General features: G+C 43.2%; 1 protein-coding gene and 1 long non-coding RNA gene across 2 annotated transcripts in view; both read left to right on the top strand.

The window, feature by feature from the left end:
- gpc6 (glypican 6) overlaps positions 1–24,712 on the top strand; it is a 745,006-nt gene that overhangs the window by 73,124 nt on the left and 647,170 nt on the right. The gene's annotated exons all lie outside the window — the stretch shown is intronic.
- Positions 4,742–6,860, top strand: LOC116974470. Its single transcript, XR_004412367.1, has 3 exons — positions 4,742–4,823; positions 5,229–5,232; positions 6,628–6,860. It is a non-coding gene; the product is annotated as an uncharacterized LOC116974470 (long non-coding RNA).

Genomic DNA, 24,712 nt, shown 5'->3' with positions numbered 1-24,712 from the left:
TATTAAAATGACATGCAAGGTGTCAGGCTGTGTGTCACAACATACAGTCCCAATAACCCATTATTTCCTTCAGTTAAATATTGGGAAGGTAGCACTATTGTCATTTGCCACTCAACTATTATGTTTGTTTACCTCACTGACTATTTCTAACCACCCTCCCCTCCCAAATTCCTTTGACAGGTTGAATAGAAATGTCCCCAATCACGTTGTTTTATTAATTGAACACGTAGTTGAACATCCTCAAGGAGTGTAATCAGATGGAAACGGATTCAGATGCGATGTTTAAGAGCTTGTTCAAAGAAGGGGCATATTTTGAAGGAGTGACAGAGATACTTGCAGGGGAATATGTGAGGAGGTTATTATTTGTCTTTAGTTTTAGCTTGAACCAGGACATCTGTAGATTCAAAGTTTAATCTAGTAATTGTGCTGATACTGACTCCAACCAACCATGTAATGAATATAATCCATTCTGGAGGTTTTATTTTTCTGATGCCATTTAAACTTCACTTGGATTTCAATCACTTCAATTTAAAAGTAATTGGAAATGGGGAGCATTGGAACAAAAATTTGCCCTCGGTACACATTAACTGTAATATAATAATGTATGCATGTTGGTAGGTGCAATCAAAACAAAGATCTCTTTATCATTGTTGTGTTATGAATACCACAGAAAATATTATGTACTCTCAAAGATCATATGTATTAGAATAATATTGCGTAAATACTGTATATAGTTATTGGACTTTGCATTTCGGAAAGTCCCAGCTGAGAGGAAAACAGCAAGATACTGAAAATATTGGGGGTGAAAATGACTTCAGGACAGTTTGTTAAGAAAATGAAGGAAATGGTAACAGATTACATACCGCTGAGTGAGTATAATTTTATGGATGAGAAATTGTGTTCAACCAATTGATTACTTCTTTGACAAAATAACTAGCATGTTAGATAACAAGGAAGCCAATGGATGTAGCAAATTTTGTTATACAAATTTGGTCTGTGAAGTGCCCCATAAACGATTCCCGCATTAGATAAGCACCCGTGGACTTGAATGTAATAGGTTAAGTCCAGGGGGTCAGATATGGGGCTTTATGTGTGGGCCTGATATATTGTCAGAGCAGAGGGGCGAGGAGCAAGGCCAAGTGTGCATCCAGAATCAAGGTCTGTAATAGTACTAGGTGTGCAGTCAAAGCTGGGACAATGGGAGTGTCCAGCACTGGGAACCTAAGCAGGTAAGCAGCTATGATCAGGGTAGAAATAGGGGGTCAGGTGTAAGGTCAGGAATGATAGAAGGTGTGCAAATGAAGTCAGGGTCAGGAGTAGTACCAGGTGTGCAGTGAGACCCAGGTTGGTCAACATGGGCCAAGTGCATGATTATTATCTGATTTCCATACATGAATACACTACGATCATTCATGTGCTGCACCTGTTGATCTGAGCCTGGCTCTACTGTGGAATGTAATTAGGAATGTAATTTAGCCTAACCTTATTCATAGCAAATCCAATTTAAAGCATAAATATTGCATGCAAGTGTAAGTTAAAAGACTCGCTACAGTATGCACCAGATTGCACAATTTCAAGTTGAAAAATGCAAAAGCTCCTTACCAATGGGACGGGGGATTCCCCCCCTCCCACACCCCCCCTCCCACACCCCCCCTCCCACATCCCCCCTCCCACACCCACCCCTCCCCCTTCGGTCGCTACGCTCCCTCAGGCTTGTTCCCTCGCAATTTCTCACTCCCAACTCTCACCTAATGTTGGCAGCCCTGACTTTACATTCTTAAATAGTTTGACCAGTGTTTCCAGGATTGTCACATCATGATTCATTTTACCTTCGAAGTGCACCATCCTGTAACTGAAGGCATGAAAAAGAGCCTTTTCTTCCAATGCAACATTATTTACAGAGCTAAAATAACAGTCATGATCTCGTGACATGGACTGGCGGGAGGAAGAGTGGCTCTTTTACAGTTCAGAGAGCTAAATTTATGTCATATCATGGTGCATTATTTCACATTACTTACAGACTGCACAATTTCAAGATGAAAAATGCAAAAGCTCCATACCATGGGAGGGGGCACACCAGCCTCCCACTTTATTTGTCCCTTTGATTTTGACAGGGAAACAGTTCTTTCCTTTTTACTCCAGCATGCTCCTTATGCAGTATTTATGATAATCTAATAATATGCATTGCTGGGAAAATAATGAATCTCTAACAAACGTGGAGAACTGCGAAAACATGTACACCGTGCTTATTTTTCTCTCTTGCTGTGCAGTGGATATGTAATATATTTACACCAATCTCGCTGCCTCGCTATCTGTTGATCTTTGCAGTCCATTTGCAGCAAAGAAGTGCAGATTCAGTGACATCCTTTACTCAAAAGGAAATGTTAAAAATGTAAAATGTTTTGAATGTTTCGGTCTAAGCCTAGATGAATCTCATGCCTAGAAATTTGATCTATCTGCGTCTATTTATTTTTTTTACAAATATTGTGCAACAATGCCCCCAACACCCATTTTAAATGTGTTTATAATTCTACTATCTCTTTTTACATAAAAGAGCCATATAAATGAAAGTAATTATTTGACACTATCTATGCTGAAAATTCAACTTGTGCAATACAGCAAATATTGCAGAAATCTGATAGGTAGAAAGGTCATGAAAAAGAAACATTGCAGCAATATCATGTCTATCGTTTTTGTCAAATTAAGAGCTCTGTGAGATGTGTACATACAAAGAACGTTTACTGCATTATGTTGAGCAAATATTTTAACATTTTTTTCTGCTGTTTTACTTCTCTGATTTTGCTATATATAATTTCTGAATGAATCGAGGTATCAGTTGCAACATTTTCTTAACTAAATTATTGTATTTCTAATAAGTAGAAATCATTTTGAGAGTTTGTCTGGAAATTCTATAGCTTACTATTTTACATCATATGCAATTGAACAGCTTTTTCTCCCTCCCAATGAAAATTATTATTTTTTTCAACTACCTCGATTTATTACACTCAGAGAATTTGATTTTTTCCAGGTTGGTCCTTCTACCCCAAAATAGTTAATGTGTCGGGGCATGTGGGATGATATCATTCCCTTTGCATGGGTATGCTTTGCAGGATAAATCAGATTTTACTGCAGTGCCGGACATGGACACCCACCAGTAGGCTAATTATTTAGCTTCATCCTTCACTACAATCCTACACAGTAGCAGTCCCAACACTGATGCTTCACCCCCACCTTTGTGATGTCCATCTGGTGCTGTCACACATCATTCAAGACCCATTTTTTTGCATTTATTCCAATGGACCGGAATCCTAACCCAATCCTATTTTTTTCTTATACCCCCTCACATCCACACATGACCATCTGACATTCTCAATACCCATCACTACCTCTGCCCCCCCAATATTTATTTGATGAGTCCCTGGTGTTAGGTGGCTATCTGTCTGCAGATAATATCACAATCTTTAAAGAATGATTGATAAATAAACACTGCGACAATATACAAATAGTTTTGAACAATGGACATTTTTGGACTTGAATTGATGTAGTACATATTTAAAAAACAGATTTTCATCGCAATGCAATCTATCATCCTGTAAAGAGTATTAAAAACATTTTATTTGTGATGCCTTTGAAAAAAAATTAATTGATTAGGATATGTGTTTCAAATACTTGTGTATGGCAGTTCAACTGTGTCATTCATTCACTGTCTGACTTAAAATAAATGATTAATGATTTTGTTTGAAAGGTTCGCACAAGAATGTAAAGTGGGCACACTATCCAGCAGCTAAGAATAGTTCAGTAGAAGTGCTGCCTTTCAGATTGCTGCTTATTATTTGTTTGAGCTGAATAAACTTAGCAAGATGAGCGGGGTTATTACATGAAAGGAGGCATAAGGGTGAAAATCCTCGAGAAAACTTGAATCCGTGAGTTACCCTGATCTCTGCAGTGATTAAATATTTCACTCTTATTGACAATCGCATTTTGCAATTATACTGGATGCTGGTAAGATCACATCTGAAATATTGTGCACAGATTTGGTCTTCCTACCGAAGGAAGGATATACTTGTGATGGAATGCGTCAAAGGTTCACTATTTCATTTTCTCGGACAGTGTTTTTCCTGTAAGGAGAGATTAAACAGACTTGGCCTGTATTTTCTTGAGTTCACAAGAATGAAATATGATCTCTGTGAAAAAGCCAAAATACTTGCAGGGTTTGACAAGCAAGAGGTAGAGTTAATGTTTACCCTGGCTGGGGTGCTTAGATACTAGGGACATAGTCCCAAAGTAAGAGGTTAGCCATCGTAGTCAATAGTCAAGGTACACAAAATTGCTGGGGAAACTCAGTGGGTGCAGCAGCATCTATGGAGCGAAGGAAATAGGCGACGCGAAATTCTTACTACAGCAGCATAACAGACCTGTAAAAAAGATGCACAAAGATATATATATATATATATATATATATAATAAACAAAAATTCAATAAATTAATAACACCAATAGTAGAGCAAAATAACACCCCAAAGTGCAACCAAAGATTGCTTAATATGTAATGTTCAAGAGTTTAGTTTATTATTGTCATGTGTACCGAGATATAGTGAAATGCTATATGCATGGTATCCAGTCAAAGAAAAGACCGTACATGATTACAATCAAGTTGTCCACAATGTACAGACAAAGGGTACAACAATCAGTGCAAGATAAAGTCCAATAGTGTCTGATTAAAGATGGTTCAAAGGTCTCCACTGAGGTAGATGAGAGATCAGGATTGCACTCTTAACTGGTGAGAGGCCTGTTAACAGCTGGGAATAAACAGTCCCTGAACCTGTACAGTGGCTTGCAAAAGTATTCATACCCCATGAACTTTTCCACATTTTGTTACGTTACAACCACAAACATAAATATATTTTATTGGGATTTTATGTGATAGACCAACACAAAGGGGTGCAAAATTGTGAAGTGGAAGGAAAATGATACATGGTTTTCAAATTTTTTTACAAATAAAAAACTGAAAAGTGTGGCGTGCAAAAGTATTCAGCCCCCTTTACTCTGATACCCCTAAATAAAATCCAGTGCAACCAATTGCCTTCAGAAGTCACCTAATTAGTAAATAGAGTCCACTTGTGTGTAATCTCTACTCAGTATAAATACAGCTGTTCTGTGAAGGCCTCAGAGGTTTGTTAGAGAACATTAGTGAACAAACAGCATCATGAAGCCCAAGGAACACACCAGACAGGTCAGGGATAAAGTTGTGGAGAAGTTTAAAGCAGGGTTAGGTTATAAAAAAATATCCCAAGCTATGAACATCTCACGGAGCACTGTTCAATCCATCATCCGAAAATGGAAAGAGTATGGCACAACTGCAAACCTACCAAGACATGGCCGTCCACCTAAACTGACAGGCCGGGCAAGGAGAGCATGGTAACTCTGGAGGAGCTGCAGAGATCCACAGCTCAGGTGGGAGAATCTGTCCACAGAACAACTATTAGTCGTGCACTCCACAAATCGGGCCTTTATGGAAGAGTGGCAAGAAGAAAGCCGTTGTTGAAAAAAAGCCATAAGAAGTCCCGTTTGCAGTTTGCCACAAGCCATGTGGGGGACACAGCAAACATGTGGAGGAATGTGCTCTGGTCAGATGAGACCAAAATTGAAGTTTTTGGCCTAAATGCAAAACGCTATGTGTGGCGGAAAACTAACACTGCACATCACCCTGAACACACCATCCCCACTGTGAAACATGGTGGTGGTAGCATCATGCTGTGGGGATGCTTTTCTTCAACAGGGACAGGGAAGCTGGTCAGTTGATGGGAAGATGGATGGAGCCAAATACAAGGCAATCTTGGAAGAAAACCTGTTAGAGTCTGCAAAAGACTTGAGACTGGGGTGGAGGTTCACCTTCCAGCAGGACAACTTGAATTGAATCCTTTATTTGTCATTCAGACCTTTCGGTCTGAACGAAATGCTGTTGCCTGCAGCCATACATGTAATAATAACAACACACAATAAACACAAATTAACATCCACCACAGTGAGTTCACCAAACACCTCCTCACTGTGATGGAGGCAAAAGTCTTAGAGTTACTGTCTCTTCCCTCCTCTTCTCCCTCTGCGCCGAGGCGATACCTAAACGACCCTAAACATACAGCCAGAGCTACAATGGAATGGTTTAGATCAAAGCATATTCATGTGTTAGAATGGCCCAGTCAAAGTCCAGACCTAAATCCAATTGAGAATCTCTGGCAAGACTTGAAAATTGCTGTTCACAGACACTCTCCATCCAATCTGACTGGGCTTGAGCTATTTTGCAAAGAAGAATGGGCAAAAATTTCAGTCTCTAGATGTGCAAAGCTGGTAGAGACATACTCCAAAAGATTTGCAGCTGTAATTGCAGCGAAAGGTGGTTCTACAAAGTATTGACTCAGGGAGGCTGAATACTTTTGCATGCCACACTTTTCAGTTTTTTATTTGTAAAAAGATTTGAAAACCATTTATCATTTTCCTTCCACTTCACAATTATGCACCACTTTGTGTTGGTCTATCACATAAAATCCCAATAAAATGCATTTACGTTTGTGGTTGTAACGTGACAAAATGTGGAAAGGGATATGAATACTTTTGCAAGCCACTGTAGATGCCCTTTACTCCCACGATGTACTGCGGAGCCGAACGTCTGGCGGGCTGAGAGCTAAGAGGGACCCGGCGGAGGACCTCCAAGAGCCATATGCGGCGGCAATTCTAGTTCACCGCTGCGAGAAGATCAGACTACAAAGAACTTTTGAAACATTGGCGGCGCCAGAAATGTGTACTGTGTAGGTGAAGTTTGCTGTAAGATTTTACTGGATTGTATGCAAAAGCAAAGAATTTCACTGTACGTCAGTACACGTGACAATAAAGTATAATTGAATCATTGGGTACGCGTTTTAGACAATAGACAATAGGTGCAGGAGTAGGCCATTCAGCCCTTCGAGCCAGCACCGCCATTCAATGTGATCATGGCTGATCATCCCCAATCAGTACCCCGTTCCTGCCTTCTCCCCATTTCCCCTGAGTCCACTATCTTTAAGAGCCCTATCTAGCTCTTTCTCTTGAAAGTTTCCAGAGAACCGGCCTCCACCAGAGAATTCCACAGACTCACAACTCTCTGTGTGAAAAAGTGTTTCCTCATATCCGTTCTAAATGGCTTACACCTTATTCTTAAACTGTGGCCCCTGGTTCTGGACTCCCCCAACATCGGGAACATGTTTCCTGCCTCTAGCATGTCCAAACTCTTTATAATCTTATATGTTTCAATAAGATAACCTCTCATCCTTCTAAACTCCAGAGTATACAAGCCCAGCCGCTCCATTCTCTCAGCATATGACATTCCCGCCATCCCGGGAATAAACCTTGTAAACCTATGCTGCACTCCCTCAATAGCAAGAATGTCCTTCCTCAAATTTGGAGACCAAAACTGCACACAATATTCCAGGTGCGGTCACACTAGGGCCCTATATAACTGCAGAAGGACCTCTTTGCTCCTATACTCAACTCCTCTTGTTATGAAGGCTAACATGCCATTCGCTTTCTTCACTGCCTGCTGTACCTGCATGCTTACTTTCAGTGACTGATGAACAAGGACCCCCAGATCCCGTTGTACTTCCCCTTTTCCCAACTTGACACCATTTAGATAATCACACTGCCACCCAGTTTTGTGTCATCTGCAAATTTGCTAATGTCACTTTGAATCCCTTCATCCAAATCATTGACGTATATAGTAAATAGCTGCAGTCCCAGCACCAAGCCTTGCGGTACCCCACTAGTCACTGCCTGCCATTCTGAAAGGGACCCGTTAATCCCTACTCTCTGTTTCCTGTCTGCCAACCAATTTTCTATCCATGTCAGCACTCTTCCCTCAATACCATGTGCCCTAATTTTGCCCACTAATCTCCTAATGTGGGACCTTATCAAATGCTAAGGTTTGTAGCTTTGTAGCTCTTTCTTGATCGGGAGGGGAAAACAGGGAGTGATCAGGGTGAGACTGGTCCTAAATTGTGCTAGTGGCCTTGCCGAGGCAAACTGAAGTGTAGATGGAGTCAATAGAAGGGAGGTTGGTTTGCATGATGGTCTGGGCTACGCCCACAACTGCAATTTCTTGTGTTCTTGGATGGAGCTGTTCCCAAACCATGCTGTGATGCATCCCAAAATAAAATGCTTTCTACGACACATCTGCAGAATTTGGTGAGGGTTGTTGGGGACATGCCGAACTTCCTCAGGTTCTAAGGAAGTTGAAGTGTTGATGTGCTTTCTTGGCCATAGCTTCGCTGTGGCTGGTCCAGAACAAATTTCTGGTGATACTTATTCATAGGTACTTGAAGTGTTCGACCATCTCTACTTTGGTACCATCAATGTATGTGTGTGTGTGTGTACTGCATCTATTCCTGAAGTCAATCACAATTTCCTATGACCTGCTAACATTAAGGGAAAGGTTGTCTTGGCACCAGGTTATGAGGTTCTCAATCTTCTTTCTGTACTGACTCATCATCATTTGATATCCAGCCCACTACGGTGGTATCATCTGTGAACTTAGAAATTGAAGTGGTTTGGTATATGGCTATACAGTTATGAGTATATAAGGAGAATAGTAGGGGGCGGAGAATTTATCCTTGTGGGGAACCAATGTTGTAGATTATTGATGAGAATGATTTATAACCTATCCTCACTCATTGCGGTCTGTTTGTCAGGAAGTCGAGGATCCAGTTGCAGGGATGACTGCTGACTCCAAGTTCTACGAGTTTGGAGATGAGCTTGGTTGGGATAATGAAAGCAGAGCTGGAGTCTATGTATAGGAGTTTGATATACCGAGGTCTCCTTATCCAGGTGGTTCAGGGCTGAATTTAAGGCCAGGAAGATGGCATCATCCGTGGACCTGTTGTGGTAGGCAAACTGCAGATACCCTGAATATAGACTGCCTCAAAGCATAGGATGTCATCTGTTTTTGCAGATCAGCACTGATGGCCTGTACTAGATCTTTCCGCTTGTTTTTATTTGTAGGCAACAAGTAAAAGCACAGCTGGATTATCAGATTTCCCTGAATGTGGCCAGGGAATGGAGGGGTAGGCGTTTGATGGAACCTGATGTATGTTGGGAAGAGGCTACTCTTCAGACAAATATTCTTGAGAACGTAGCCAGGGAAATCTGGGTCTATGATGTTGGCTGACTTTTTGATGCAGTACCTCCTATAGATCCCTTCAAAGTGGGGGATGTCAGTACCTGTGATGGACCAGGTAGTGTCTACCACGCTCTGTAATCCCATTCATTCCTAGGTGTTCAATTTGCAGAAGCAGACTGTGACACAACCAGTCAGTATGCTCTCCACTGTACACATGTAGAAGTTCAAAAGTGTATTCATCTACATACTGATTCTCCTCAATCTTCCAAGGTAGTAGAGGCATTGATAGGCTATTTTTATGATTGCATCAATTTTCTGGGTCCAGGACAGATCCACGGAGATATGCACGCGTTAGGAACTCTCTCCACACCGACCCATCGATGAAAATGGGTTTATTGATCCTTAGCTTTCCATCACTTCCTTGGTGTTACTGATGTTGAGAGCAAGGTTGTTGTTCTGGCATCGTTCAATCATACAATCGATCTCCCTCCTATACCATGACTCTTCATTATCTGCAAATTGTCCAACGACAGTCATGTCATCACCAAATTTAAAGTTGGAGTTGGACCTGTGTTTGGCTACAAAGTCATGAGTATAGAGTAAGTAGAGCAGGGGCTGAGCGCACAGGTTTGAACTGCCCCACTGCTGATAGAGGAAGTCGAGGATCCAGTTACAAAGGGATACACAGAGACCCAGGTCTCTGAGCTAGGTAGCAAGATTGGAGTGGTTGAATGCTGATCTGTAGTCTATTTGTGTTTTTATTGTCCAAGTGGTCCTGTTCACATCAATGGTGCAGAGGGTCAATAACTTCAAATTCCTGGGCATGCATATTTTCGAAGATCTTTCCTGGACCTAGCACACCGATGCAATTATAAAGAAGGCAGATCAGTGACTCTACTTCCTGAGAAGATTACGGAGATTCGGCATGTCGAAGAGGATTCTCCTAAACTTCTACAGGTGCATGGTAGAGAGCATTCTGACTGGTTGTATCGTGGCCTGGTTAGGCAACTTGAACGTCCAGGAGAGAAAAAGACTACAAAAAGTTGTGACCACTGCTCCACTCAGTCCATCACCGGCTTTGACCTTCCCACCATCTAGGGGGGGGGGTGCAAAATATCATCATGATAGCTGCACATCATATAAGTTAAGCATTGCACTTTATTCTAGACTGACCGTTCCATCACACTTCCAGCCACAGTTGCTTCTGTGTTTATTCCTTGAAAATCCATCTGGATTCACAACTTGCAAATGTTTAGACCTCTCTTTATCAAGAGCTTCAGTAACTGCCAATTTGTGCACTACATTTTCAACTCCATGCTTAAAATCCTGACCCAAGTACATCCTTTCTCTGATTATTTCATCCAGTTCAGCTTACTTGAAGTTCCTACCTCCCAGACATTTATAGATAAACATTTAGTTTCCACTTGGTATGGCATTAAGGTGACAAAAACTGCTAGGAATATATAAAATGAATCAAAGGTAGACAAAAAAAAAGTTGGAGTAACTCAGCCGGTCAGACAGCTTCTCTGGAAAAAAAGAATAGGTGATGTTTTGGGTCGAGACCCTTCGTCAGTCCTTATTTAGGTCTGAGGAAGGGTCTTGACCCTAAACACCACCTATTCCTTTTCTCCAGAGATGCTGTCTGACCCACTGAGTTACTCCAGCTTTTTGTCTCTATCTTCAGTTTAAACCAGCATCTGCAGTTCCTTCCTACATATAAAATGAATCACCTTGTTGATAATCCTCGTTGCCTTTTTCCCACATGTACAGTATAAAGGATCGAGTTTGGAAGGTTGTGCAATGTAAAAGGCAATGTTATTGTTTATCTTGCCTTAAATGTACTATCACCATACATTCTTGCTGAGCCTGATATTTGGCTACAATCCCAAATATACTCAGTTGCTGTAACAAACACAATTTTGCAGCCCAAAAAAAATACAATGACAAAATATGAGCCAAATTCATAAATCAATTTCTGAAACTTGCATACATATTTGTTTTATCCAATGGATCAATGTGCACTTCCATTTGTAAGCTGATCTTCTATATCATTTACAGGCATTGTGGTAAGAACAAGAGTGCCGAGGAAATCAGAGCATGATTTGGCAATGTGGCCGCTGAGTGCGCTATTGTATTCAATAATATCTTTGCTGCATTTGTACATCAACACTACTGCTATTTCCTGCTGTAAATGTGAGAATTTATTTCACGATGTTTGGAAGGGCTGAAGATTATGCAGGATGACTGACCATGTGAAAGTGAGCATAGTACACTTATGACTGTTTAAGTGAGAAATGGTGATTGATTTGAAGAATAAATCAGACAAGAAAAACCCAGATGTTTCTAAGGGACACAAATGGGATTTTAAATTTTAATTGTTGAATATGACTAGCTTCAATTAATTATCTTTATCAATATTAATATCAGGAAATTACTATTACTACATGCATCAAATGACCATGGTAAACAATGTACATGTATAATGGCATTTTCCTGAAACAAATACATAATAAAACAACAGTTAGTAACAGTCTGAAGAAGGGTTTTGGCCCGAAACGTTGCCTATTTCCTTCGCTCCATAGATGCTGCTGCACCCGATGAGTTTCTACAGCTTTTTTGTGTACCTTCGATTTTCCAGCATCTGCAGTTCCTTCTTAAACAGTTAGTAACAAATCTGTCACGAAGAACTGTAAGGACTATTCCTCCCAAAATTAAAGCAATCACATGATACAAAATAATTTCTCTTATTTCAATTGGGTATCAACAAAAAAGCATCTGGGTCAATGCAAAATGTAGAATATAAGATTTAAGAGTTCAAGAGAGTTTTATTGTCATGTGTTCCTGATAGGACAATGAAATTCTTGCTTTGCTTTAGCACAACAGAACATAGTAGGCACGAATACTGAACAGATCAGTGTGTCCATATACCATTGCATAAATATATATACACATGAATAATTAAACTGATAAAGTGCAAATAAACAGTTTATTGGCTATTAATGTTCAGAGTTTTGTCTGACCCGAGTTTAATAGCCTGATGGCTGTGGGGAAGAAGCTGTTCCTGAACCTGGTCGTTGCAGTCTTCTGGCTCCTGTACCTTCTACCTGACGGTAGTGGGGAGATGAGTGTGTGGCCAGGATGGTGTGGGTCATTGATGATGCTGCCAGCCTTTTTGAGGCAGCGACTGCGATAGATCTCCTCGATGTAAGGGAGGTCAGAGTTGATGATGGACTGGGCAGTGTTTACCACATTTTGTCGTCTTTTCCGCTCCAGGGCGCTCAAGTTTCCAAACCAAGCCACGATGCAACCGGTCAGCATGCTCTCTACTGTGCACCTGTAGAAGTTAGAGTCCTCCTTGACATACCGACTCTCCGCAATCTTCTCAGGAAGTAGAGGTGCTAATGAGCTTTCTTTATAATTGCATCAGTGTTCTCGGACCAGGAAAGATCTTCAGAGATATGCACGCCCAGGAATTTGAAGCTGTACCCTGTACCCAAAAAGGCAAGGATTACTGGTCTTAAAGACTGCAGGCTTGTCGCACTGACCTCTAGTCATGAAGACCCTTGAAAGGCTTGTGCTGGCCAAGCTGAAAAATATCACATTCCCCCTGCCAGACCCTCTGCAGTTTGCATATAGGGCCAATAGATCTGTGGATGACGCAGTCAATCTGAGCCTGCACTTCATCCTCCAGCACCTAGACCGCCAGGGGACTTATGCGAGGATTTTGTTTGTTGATTTTAGCTCTGCATTCAACACCATTGTGCCAGAGCTACTACGCTCCAAACTTTCAGAGTTGACTGTGCCTGAACCCCTCTGTCGGTGGATCACCAGCTTATGACAGACAGGAAGCAGCATGTGCGGCTGGGAAAGCATATCTCGGACCCTCAAACACTCAGCATAGGAGCACCGCAAGATGCGTACTCTCCCCTCTCCTCTACTCTCACTACACCAATGACTGCACCTCCACAGACACCTCTGTCAAGCTTCTCAAGTTTGCGGACGACACAACCCTGATTGGACTGATCCAGGATGGGGATCTCTGTACTCTTCATTTTGGCATCTTTCCTATAACATGGTGCCCAGAACTGAACACAATATTCTAAATGCGGTCTCACCAACGTCTTATACAACTGCAACATGACCTCCCAACTTCTATACTCAATACTCTGACTGATGAAGGCCAACGTGCCAAAATACTTTTTGACCACCTGATGTACCTGCGACTCGACCTTCAAGGAACCATGCAACCATCAACTATTCATCTGCTCACCTGGCTAATCGATCCAGAATCTACTGCAATCTTTCACAACCATCTTCACTATCTGCAAAACCACTCACTTCTGTCTCATCAGCAAACTTGCTATACTTGCCCTGTTCTGTGACGTTTCACAGAGTGCTGGAGTAACTCAGCGGGTCAGGCTGAGTATAGAGGTTGGGAGGTCATGTTGCAGTTGCATAAGAAGTTGGTGAGGCCGCATTCAGAGTATTGTATTGAGTTCTGGGCACCATGTTATAGGAAAGATGTCATCAAATTGTAAAAGGTACAGTGAAGATTTATGAGGATGTTGTTAGGACTAGAGGGCCAGAGCTAAAGGGAGAGGTTGAGTAGGCTGGGACTCTATTTCATGGAACACAGGAGGATGAGGGATGATCTAATAGAGATGTATAAAATTATGATTTGAATAGATATGGTTGAGTCTTTTGCCCAGAGTAGGTGAATTGAGCAGAGGACATAAGTTTAAGGTGAAGGGGAAAAGATTTAATAGGAATCTGATGGGAATATTTTTCACACAAAGGGTGGTAGGTGTATGGAACAAGCTGCCAGAGGAGGTAGTTGAGGCAGGAACTATTGCAACATTTAAGAAACTGTTAGACAGGTACATGGATTGGACAGGTTTGGAGGGATATGGATCAAACGTGGGCAGGTGGGACTAGTGTAAATGGGACATGCTGAGCCTGTTTCCACAATTTATCACTCTATGACTATCTATCTTTCCCTCTCAAACCAATTCTCCTGCCTTCTCCCCATTACCTCTGACACCCGTATCAATCAAAAATCTATCAATCTTCTCCTGAAAAATGTCCATTAACTTGGCCTCCACAGCTGTCTGTGGCAATGAATTCCACAGTTCACCGCCCTCTGACTTAAGAAATTCCTGCTCATCTCTTTCCTAAAGGAATGTCTTTTAATTCTGAGGCTGTGGCCACTGGTCATAGACTCTCCCACTAGTGGAAACAGCCTCTCCACATCCACTCCATCCAGGTTTTTACCAGACTGGGACAGACGGCAACAGCTTCACACAGTGTCCCTAGATTGTGTCCTGTCCTGCATCACCCAAGGCAGCAGAAACGTTATAGGAGAGGGCAAGCACCGTAACAAAGTAGCTCACGATGGTTTGGGTAACATTCAGGAAAGTCTATGCATGTCACATCATGAATATTACTGAAGAAGGGTCTTGACCCGAAATATAATCTATACCTTTTCTCCAGAGATGCTGCCTGACCCACTGAGTTACTCCAGCACTATGTGACATGTCACCTATCCATGTTATCCAGAGATGCTGCCTGACCCACTGAGTTACTCCAGCACTTTGTGTCTATTTTCCTTTCACCCATCTGTCCAAGCCCACTCTACCTCCTCCTTTCCTATGTTCCTTTCCACCCATAAACCTCTCTCTGCCTTCACATTTCACTCCTCTTTCAAATCTGCTCTAAACTACATACATTTTTCTTCTTAACTTTTTAGTAGTAGAATGATGCAGTGTGGAAACAGGTCCTTCAGCCTAACGTGCCCACACCGACCAACATGTCCCATCTACACTAGTCCCACTCACACGCATTTGGCCCATATCCATCTAAACCTGTCCTATCCATGTACATGTCCAAATGTCTCTTAAACATTAGGATAGTCCCAGCCTTAAATACCTCCTCTGGCAGCTCGTTCCATACACCCACCACCCTTTGTGTGAAAAAGCTACCTCTCAGATTCCTGTTAATTTCTGAAATGTTGGTCATAAATTTGGTGCAAAAATGCTCCAAAATAAGGCTTAGAATGCATCAGAGAGCATCTAAAACCCCTGAACCCCTGGACCCCGGCATCGAGGGACTTCACGCTTCGCGCTCGTGATGTGCGCAGCGTACACATTATTTCACATTACATTTTTTGTAACCCTGTCATACCACCACCCTTTTTGAAAAGCTTGTTTTCATGTCATATATGAACTACCTGATCTTGCTTTTGTCAGCCAAGTCATACATGTACATTGCAAACAGCATTGGTTCCAGTATTGTTCCTATAGGCATTCAATCTCAAGAACAACTCTCTACCATTGTCAACCTAATTTTGGTGTTGGTTTATTATTGTCACATGTACCGAGATACATTGAAACGCTTTTTGTATGCATGCTATCCATTTTGCCACCCGATGGGCTGAAATCATGTGGGACCTTATCAAAGGGTTTATTAAAATCCATGTAAATCATATCTACTGCGTTGTTCTCATTGATACTGATTTTTACCCCCCTCAAAGGATTCAATCAAATTGATCTGACAGGATATGCCCTTGACAAAGTCATGTTAATGGTCTCTGATTTGTCTCTGCTTTTCCAAGTAATCATTAATCCTCTCCGTCTTCCTACCATATCTTGCCCACCATTGATGTTAGGCTCACGTCTGCAGTTAGCAGATAATTCCCTGCTGCCTTTTGTGAAAAGGGGAATCATATTTACTGTCCTCCATTCATTTGGTGCCTTGTTTGTGTCCAGCAAAGATCTGAAAATCTTACCAGATTGTCAGCAATCTTTTTACTTGCCTCCCATAGCAGCCACGGATAAATCCTATCTGATCCTGAGTATTCATGGATTCATGACATTTAAGACTGCAATGGCATTCAGTAAAGATGTTCTTTATGGTGACCTATATTGATCTTTCACCTCTTCCTTCACTGAACACTCAAACTGCAAATTCTATTTCCTTTGTGAATTATGTGAAAAGTATTATTTTCAGACCTCACCTTAGGGCTGCACATATTGGTCCAGCTGTTCCGAATGCAGGGCTGCCAACATTGGGTGAGAGTTGGTAGTTCGAAATTGCGAAAGACCAAAGCCCGAGGGAGCATAGTGACCGGGGGGGTGGAAGGAGGGTGTCCCTCTCCCATTGGTACGGAACATTTGCATTTTTCAGCTTGAAATTGTGCAATATGGTGCATACTGTCTTTTAACTTACACTTGAATGCAATATGTATGCTTTAAATTGGATTGGAGCATTTTTGAAAGGGGGGAGGCTGTGCGATCACTGATCACTGGCCTTGGGGGTACCCAGTGAGGGAGTGGAGCAACCGAGTGGGGAGAGGGTGTGGAAGAAGGGTGTCCCCTCTCCCAGGGTAGGAACCTTTTGAAATTTGATGTATTAAAATCATGTTTTAGTGCACTGTAGAAGTATGATTTAAATGTTTATTGTATGAAGTATTTTTAAGAGGCAACTTTTTAAGTGGTAACTTTATCCACACAAAGGGTGATGGGTGTATGGAACAAGCTGCCAGAGGAGGTAGTTGAGGCAGGGACCATCCCAACATTTAAGAAAAAGTTAGACTGATACATGGATAGGACAGGTTTGGAGGTATGGACCAAAAGCAGGTGGCGTAGCTGGGACATGTTGGCGGGTGTGGGCAAGTTGCACCGAAGAGCCTGTTTTCACACTGTATCACTCTATGACTACATTACACCTCCACCATGCATGAATGCTTCAAAATCAAGTGATCGAGTTTTATTGCCATATACTCAAGCATAGAAACATAGAAAATAGGTGCAGGAATAGGCCATCAGCCCTTCGAGCCAGCACTGCCATTCAATATGATCATAGCTATTCATCTAAAATCAGTGCCTCTTTCCTGTTTTTTCCCCATATCCCTTGATGTCGTTAGCCCCAAGAACTAAATGTAACTCTCTCTTGAAAACATCCAGTGAATTGGCCTGCACTGCCTTCTGTGGCAGAGAATTCCACAGATTCACAACTCTCTGCGTGAAAAAATGTTTGTTCTCATCTCAGTCCTAACTGGCCCCCCCTTTATTCTTAAACTGTGACCCATGGTTCTGAACGCCCCCAACATCGGGAACATTTTTCCTGCAGTTACAGTAAGTGAAAATCTCTCCCTCTCCCCCCCCCTCTCTCTCCCGCTCTCTCTCTCCTCTCTCTCTCCTCCTCTCTTTCTCTCCCCTCACTCTCTCCCTCCCACCTCACTCTCATCCCTCTCTCTCCCCTCTCTCTCTCCTCCTCTCTTCCGCTCTCTCTCCTCTCAACCCCCCTCTCTCTCCCCCCTTCCCCTCTCCTCTCTCCCCTGTCTCACCCCTCTCACTCTCTCCCCTTCCCTCTCTCTTCTCTCTCCCCCTTTCTCCCCCCTCTCTCTCTCCTCTCTTCCCCTCTCTCCCCCTCTCTCCCCCCCCTCTCTCTTTCCCCTCTCTCCCTCCCACCTCACTCTCCCCCTCTCTCTCGTCCCCTCTCTCTCTTTCCCCTAACTCTCCCCCCCTCTCTCTCCTCTCTTCCCCTCTCTCACCTCTCTCTCTCTCCCTCTCTCTCCCTCTCTCTCTTCCCCCTCTCTCCCTCCCACCTCACTCTCCCCTCTCTCTCTCGTCCCCTCTCTCCTCTCCCCCCTCTCCCTCTCTCTCCCCTAACTCTATCTTTCCCCTAACTCTCTCTCCCCTCTCTTTCCCCTAACTCTCTCTCCCCTCTCTTTCCCTTAACTCTCTCCCCCCCTCTCTCCCTCTCTCTTTCTTCTCTCTCTCCCCCTCTGCTCTCTCCCTCCCTCTCTTCCCCCTCTCTCCCCATCTCTCTCTTTCTCCCTCCCTCTCTATCTCTCCCTCTCTCCCTCCCTACACACTCTCCCCTCTCTCTCTGTCTCTCCTCTCACCTCTTATCTCCCCACCCCTCTCTCTCTCATCTCTCTCTCCCTCTCTCCCCCATTTCTCCCTCCCACCTCACTCTCACCCTGGCTCTCTCACCCCTCTCTCTTTCTCCTCTGTCTCTATCTCCTCTTTCTCTTTGCCACCCCATCTCTCTCTCTTTCCCCCTCTCTCCCCTCTCTCTTCCCCCTCTCTCTCCCTTTCTCTCCTACCCTCTCCTCCCTCTCCACCCCCTCTCTCTTCCTTCTTTCTTCCCTCTCACCTCTCTCTCTCTTCCCTCTCTCCCCCCCCCTCCCCCCTCTCTCTCCCCTACCTCTCTCCCCCCCCTCCCCCTTCTCTCTCTCCATTCACGCCCCCTCGGTCTTTCCTCTCTCCCCCCACTGTCTCCCTGTCTCCTTCCCCTCTCTCTCTCTCCAACTCTCTTTGAGAGTCTTTCCCTTCGGCACAGAGACTCTCGCGGCAGCGGCACAACGCTTCCGACGGCTCCGCGGCCCGGGACACTCGCACTGTCCGGAGTGCTCCATGGCCAGAGCTGCAGCGAGCGATTCATGAGCCCCGCGAACACTCGACAGCGGCGCAAACACTCATCAGTCCCGGCTCCCCGCATCTGTTCCCGCTGCTGGTTCTGCTCCCATCCCTCCCGCAGCCCCTGCTCTCCAACACCCGCGGACCATGCAGTTTATCCGAGTTTTGAAATTTTCGTTGATCACAAAATTTCTCACCACTGAGCGTGAGAAATTTCTGATCAGCGTGAGGGCGTGAGAGTTTGCTTGAGGGCGTGAGTCTCACGCTCAAAGCGTGAGAGTTGGCAGCCCTGCGAATGTGCCCTACCTTTTCTCTAGTTTTTCCTCTTGCTCATAATCTACTTACGAATTGCCTACGAATTTCCCTTGACCCTGCCTGCCATTAATATATTTTGTGACTCCATTTATCCTCCGTAATTTCTTTTTTAAGTGCCTCCCCACACTAATAGCACACATATCTGGCTTCCCCCATCAGTAGTTCCCTATACATGTTGTTTTCTTCATTTTTGTTATCCTAACCCTCAATATCCCATCACATCCATTTTGAAATGTTTAAGAGCTGGGCACGTCATCCAGTCCATCAAGTCTTTATTTGAATAACATTGAAAAAGCAGGATATTGTATTTGAATCTGCACTCTACTACTTGTAACATTGCAAATGAGTTTGATTTCTTTCTGTGCACTTCTGTTTAATGGATTCATGATATATTTGGGTTGGAGCCAGGGAGTTGATTAAAGCATCGGGCAATATCCAAGTGCTCCATTTAGCTAGGGTCATATTAGTTCAAAGGATTTTCAGCCATAAGTAACAGTTAATAGTAGGCAGCATGTTAAAGTACTTTTGTATCAAATGTGGAGTCCATGGAGGGCAGAACTCTTAGTAGGTGATTACGGTTGCTGCATTGCAGATCTTCTCAGGTGCCAATGTAGCCTAATCTGCCTTTTTAGTGCACCAGATAAACTATTTTGACTTTTTTTATTGAAATGACGGGATCAACCAAAGGGATTATCTTTGAAATTAATCCTTTCCGTTGAAATCAAGCCAGTTCTTTTCCAGATGTGATCACAATACTTAGTTTATACTAAATGTTCCTGCAGATTGTGGGCTGGAGTAGGCCTGGGAAATATACCTCCTGCTCTTGTTAGAAACTTCATTCTAATAAAGCATTTACTCAATAAATAAATAAAGCTTCTTATGAATTTCTTTCTTTCCCAAAGAAGAATTTTGAATCATTATTCAAACATATATACATTATTTAAATGTACATCCTGAATTATTTCTAATTCTCTTAAAAATCAGACTTTTAACTCTTTATTCCAGTTCTATTTACAAAGAATTAGCAGCCAGTCACGTCAGTCTCAACTGTTAATATTTTATTTTATCCCTGAACCAACATTGGCATAAACAAGTTATATGGTCATTACCATATCACACACGTTACATCTGTAAGAATTCATACAAATCAACCCACTCCCTTTATCTCACTATCCCCTCATTTTCCCCTTATGTTGGCCTTCCCACAGCCTTATCAGTTGTAATCTTTTTTTTCCTTAGAATGATTCACTCAATCACTTTGGCTTTTCCTCTCACTTGCTCGATAGGTAGTTCATACTCCAACCTCCATCCACTCAAAATTGGCCCTCCTTAAAGTTGACTGCTTCTGGCTAGAGTCCTTTCATGTTCAATGTTTTACTCCCTTATCTTCCTATCTCTTTTCCTTTAAAGGTGATTTTGAAAAAAAGGAGAAAAAAAAGTGGGGGAAAAAGGTGCTTTTTTGTTTTTCTTTCCCAGTATTTCTTCTTCCTCCCAGTGTCTAGAAGGAATTCTTGAGAAGAAATTGATTGGACTTTGAATTACAAAGTCTTGAGCTGCTTTGAGCAACTTGCTGCTGGAACAGTCATATTGATGTTCAATTGGCAGGCAGCACCAAAGATCCCATAGCACGCAAGACAGATCACTCGACGAAAAAGACGTAGTACGGTCATGGGCAGATTCATGGTAATTTTCGGCCCCATTTCCGTAACCGGCTTCTGCCTCCGCACCAAAGATCCCATAGCGGAGCAAAGATACTAGTGCGGAGACGGAAGCCGGTTACGGAAATAGAAACGAGACAGAAACATCCTTGTAAAACTAAAAGTTATTTGGTAGAAATCTTCTCCTCATAGTCAGAATTATAATTTATTAACACAAACTGTTCCCCCGCAACGTTGATTACACTGCGAGTCGGGTCGGGTTACTGAAATGGACAAAAAAAAGGCCCACGTTCCGCTCTGTTGCGTACTACACGTCAGCCCATTGCATTTAGAAGGAGTGGTCTATCTTGCTTGCTATAGGATCTTTGGGCAGCACATCTGAATGTTGATTGACTTTGGAACTTGGAAAATCAGCTGATCAGGAAACTACCTGGTAGCATTGATTGAAGAGGGAGGGTTTTGGAAGGATTTTCAGGGATGAAGGGGGAAAAACCGGACACAGATATGTCTAGAACTTTCTTTGTCTGCACTACACAATATGTTTTACTTTTATCTTTCAAGGTCTCCATGGGTTACCTGCCAAATTTTGATGTGCAGTATAGTTAAAATTAAATCATGATTTCCATATATTTATACGATTCCAGGCTAAGGCACATTGGAACGTCAATGAGTGGAATAAATATCAATATTAAAACTGTAGCAGATGGGAACAGAGCTGTAAATATACCACTTTATTTCAGCTGTGTAGGAATGAACTGCAGATGCTAGTTTAAACCGAAGATAGACACAAAATGCTGGAGTAATTCAGTGGGACAGGCAGCATCTCTGGAGGGGAATGGGTGACGATCCTTCTTCAGCGTTTTTTCAGGCAGTCTGATGAAGGGTCTCGACCCGAAACATCACCTATTCTTTCTCTCCAGAGATGCTGCCTGTCCTGCTGAGTTACTCCAGCATTTTGTGTCTATCCTTCCTTTATTTCAGCTCTCTTGCAGCAGTTGTGGCAGGCAGAAAGACTTTGACTTCAATGCTTATCATTCTTCTTTCTTCTTTTCTCGCTCTCTATTTTTCTTCCCCTCCTGAACTAGGTTCCTTTCCCTCTTCACATTATGAAATCTTTGAAGTCCTCTGATATCACACATGGTCCTCCTAATACTTTGCACCTCTACTCAAATTCAAAGGTTATGGAGAGCTTGAGAGCTTCCATTAATAATGTTGTTGAATACAATGGATGACATTGAAATAATATTAAATTATCGTGAAATCTATGCTTACAATATTTTAAAGCATTTTGAAATATGCACAATTTCAATTGCTTAGAAATAGAGAATATTTTGAATTCGGGTGGTTAGATTTTTCAGTTTTGGTGTGTTGTAGTGTCAAGATTAAATAGCAGGTGATAGTTGATGTTCATATGAATTTTCAACACCTTAAGGAATATTTTTTTTTTTACCAGAAATAGTTATTATTCAATATAGGATCATGTTTAGAGATACAGTGTGGAAACGGGTAATTTGTCCCACAGACTCCACGCTTACTAGTGTTCCCCATACATTAGTTCTATCTAACACTAGAGACAATTTACCAAAGCCAATTTACCTACAAGTCTGCACATCTTTGGAATGTGGGAGGAAACTGGAGCACCCGGAGAAAACCCACGCGGTCACTGGGAGACTCCTACAGATCGCACCCGTGGTCAGGATCGAATCCGGATCTCTGGTGCTGTAAGGCAGCAACTTTAACCCTACGCCACAGTGTCGTCCAATCGCTGGTACTAATGTGGTTTCAGTATAATTATCCCAGTAACTATGGGATTACATTTGTTAATGGTACTTCAGCTTGGCTAGATTGTATTTATGTATAACTAGACTAAGTGGGACCCGTTGGGTCCCAGTCACATGGGAGGCCTGCTCACCCAACGCAACCCATTCCCCAACGCAATATTCCACCACTCACCCGTTTCCCCCAAGCAACCCGTTCCCCCAATGCAATATTCCACCACTCACCCATAGTCCCTAACTGCACAGGGGCGGCTGACGGGTTCCCGTTGTGACGCCCCTGATCCCCTCTCCTCCCCTCACCCCCCCGCAATCTGCCTCTTGCCCTTCCCCCTCCATGCACTCACTCCATTCCCCCTTAACCCCCCCCCCCCTCCACCCCATCCACTCTTAGCGGCTCTCCAGCGGCGTAGCCATTCCCGCCCATTGGGTTCCCATTGTGAGGTAGAACACGTAGGTATTACTGCGCAAGGGCAGTTGACGGGCACGGCAAGTGGAAAAGAGATTTATCAAAGCTTAAAATGTGAATAACTCTTAAAATATAACAACAATTTAAACGTTAAAGATGAGATTTATACAGTTCATTCTTTTTTGTTGCGTCTCTTGTTGCCAGGGGAGGGGGCGGCTTCAGGTGGGGGCTGTCGGGGGCTGATGGGGGGGGGGGGGAGCGCTGCCATGGCCTAACACTGCCTACCCCTGCCGCCGCCTACCCCTGCCTCTGCCATGGCCTACCGCTGCTGTGGGACCTGTGGGGAGCATCCTGCAGCTGGGGATGGGGACGGCTTCAGCTTCAGGTGGGGGCTAGTGAGGGGTGGGGGAGCGTACTGCAGCTGGGGACAGGACAGCATCATGTGGGGGCCTTTTGGGGGGAGGGAGCGCTGCCGTGGCCTACCGCTGCCGTGGTCTACCTCTGCCGTGGCCTACCGCTTGTGTGGCAGGATGGTTGTGGGGGCGGGGGGGAGAGAGCTCGGAGAAAAGATGGCGGTTGTGGGGGGAGGGGAGCAGGACCCAGTGAGGGGGACCAGAGGGGAAGGGGATGGAGCGAACTCGCAGCAGTTGCTGGTCGCTGAACTGCTGGTCGCTGGACCGCTGGTCGTTTTCCTCCACCGGGATCAGATTCTCCGCTTTCCGTTTGGCGAGATTTCCCACACCGGGCCGGGCCGTTTCCGGTCCCTCTGAAAATTGTGTCCGGTGGAAACCTCCGCCGGCCATCCACAGCTCCAGTAAAGACTCCGATGGCGCTTAAAGGGGCGGACCGTTCCGCAGAATGACCTGAGAAAAGACCAATCCTCGCGGCGCTGAATGGCAGGAGAGGAGATCGATCTGCGCAGGCGCGGTTTTTAAGATTTTTAAACCTTGCTGACGTTTACATTACACCGATCGCAACAAAACGTTGCAATCGCAGCGCAGAAGAACGGTGAGTAAGCTGGCGAAAAATTATAGCGCTATCGCATAATGTTTTTCCGCAAATAGAATGACCGCGCAACCGGAAGATAAAAGGATCAGAGCTTTAGTTATGTATAGATATTGTCTGATTTGATTGGTTAACATGCAAAACAAAGCTTTTCATACAATCTCAGTACACATGCAATAACAAAGCTAAACCTCGAGGAGTTAAAATGATTAGTAAGTGAGCATGGCAATTTTTCCATTGATTATACCTTCACATGCCTTTTCTGGCCGTAGGTTTGCCTGTCGTTAATTTGCCATAAATCCAGTTTTAACATTGGTCTTCTGTATGTTCAGCTCAGTCAGGTAACAGTACTTCCCTTCATAAATCAAGTTTGAGCTTTTCCTAACATTTGAACCTTTCTGATGCTTTAGCTGTGACTTTTGCCATTTCTCATTGAAAAACAGACCAAAAGTTGTGGATGTACTGTAAATGTCTCTTTATCACACCTTTAATCAAGAAATAGACAAAATGTTGTTTGCTCTGGGTAATCTAAAAATAAATTGTGGCGTGGATTGAGGAGTTGTTTCGACCAATAGATTCTCTCATTGATATGGATGAACAGTTTCAGCCTTTCATGCAATTTAATGGTCTAGACTGGGCAGCAAGTGGGCTGTCAGCATAGATGGTTCCTGAGCAGGGATTCAGTTTTACAGCTAATATAACTATGTTTGTTTACTCTTTAAGTTTTGAGAATGTTACTAGTTAGTTCATACAATGCTAAAACTATGGGTGCTATAATGGAAGAAAGATGGAGGGAAAAGATGGAAAGGAATTAGGGAAATACTTAGCAAACAAAACACATCAATCATGGATATTTCATCTCTACCAAAATTAACTCGCCTGCAGATGTGGATAAAAGGGATAGGTAATGAAGTTGCTATAATATATACAGAACCGTGTTCTAACTCTGCAAGGGTAAACGTACTTCTGGGTTTGTTAGTGGGA

Source organism: Amblyraja radiata, chromosome 6 (genome assembly GCF_010909765.2).
Source record: "Amblyraja radiata isolate CabotCenter1 chromosome 6, sAmbRad1.1.pri, whole genome shotgun sequence".
NCBI lineage: Eukaryota > Metazoa > Chordata > Chondrichthyes > Rajiformes > Rajidae > Amblyraja > Amblyraja radiata.
This window is presented reverse-complemented; position numbering and strand designations above follow the sequence as displayed.